We start from the raw sequence: 1,298 nt of genomic DNA, 5'->3' as shown, positions 1-1,298 counted from the left end.
CTCACCTAATCCCTTTGGCTGATTGCTCTTCTCTTTGGCTTCCTGGGTTTTACCCCTTTCTCCTGCTCTCCCGGCCTGCTACTCTGTGCTACGCCCATGCTTACCTTGCTCCTGGAGACCCTGTCCCTCTCGGGAGGGTAACAATGTGTATATACATATGGGTAACAATGTGTATATATATGTGTATATACATATGGGTGTGTGTATGTATCCCCTGTGTCAATTTCTTAAAATGTTTATAATATTCTGGTACAAGCACAAGATAGTATAAATTCACTTTTATCTGCTCCTTACTTCAAAATAAAGCTATGTAACCTGGAAATAATCCAGGAGGCAATAAAGACTCTGAAAAGTTTAAAGAAAAATATGGACTGGCAAGGAACTTCAGGACTTGAAGAACAATACCATAGTGAGCTTCCTCTGTTTTCTTTTTATCCTCCATAGATCTCAGATCGGAGAGCCCTGCCATTTGGAACCTGCAACCTGCAACAGGCATAACAACAACAACAACAACAAAACTCACTGCCATCGAGTCAATTCCATCTCATAGCAACCTTCATTGGGTTTCTGAAGCAGTATATCTTTAGGGAAGTAGATTGCCCCATCTTCCACAGAGCAGGTGGCAGGGGTTATTGAACAGCTGACTTTCGGTTTACTAGCCAAATGCCTTACATACAACACCACCAAAAAAAAAAAAAAAAGATAAAGGAAAACCCTACTTTCTTTGGACAAAGGACAAGGAAAGTGGAAGTCCAGCAGAAATGTAAAGAGGAAATCTACACCCAATAGCAGCAAAATCCTGATCTCAATATAGCTGTAACATTAGTAGAGTTTGAGTTCCATCCAGTACATGATCACACTTCAGTTATATAGGCTTCATCTATTAACAAGAGTGAATCTATTCACAAAGCCAAAGATGAGGAAATAGAAGATTTTTATTAACTTCTGCAGTCTGAAATTGACCAAACATGCAATCAGGATGTGTTAATTATCACTGGTGACTGGGATGCAAAAGTTGGAGACAAAGAAGAATCACCAGTAGTTGGAAAATTTGGCCTTGGTGTCAGAAATAATGCTGGAACTCACATGCTAGAATTTTGTAAGATAAATGACTTGTTCATTGCAAACACCTTTTTTTCAAAAACACAAACGATGGCTCTACATGTGGACTTCATCAGAGGGAACACACAGAAATCAGATTGACTACATTTGTGGCAAGAGGCGGTGGAAAAGCTCAATATCTTCAGCCAAAACCAGGCCAGGAGCTGATTGTGGAACAGACCATCAACTGCTCATAG

Source organism: Orycteropus afer, unplaced genomic scaffold (assembly GCF_000298275.1).
Source record: "Orycteropus afer afer isolate SDZICR_OR568_19922 unplaced genomic scaffold, OryAfe1.0 scaffold00193, whole genome shotgun sequence".
Lineage (NCBI taxonomy): Eukaryota > Metazoa > Chordata > Mammalia > Tubulidentata > Orycteropodidae > Orycteropus > Orycteropus afer.
Note: the sequence above shows the minus strand (reverse complement) of the source record.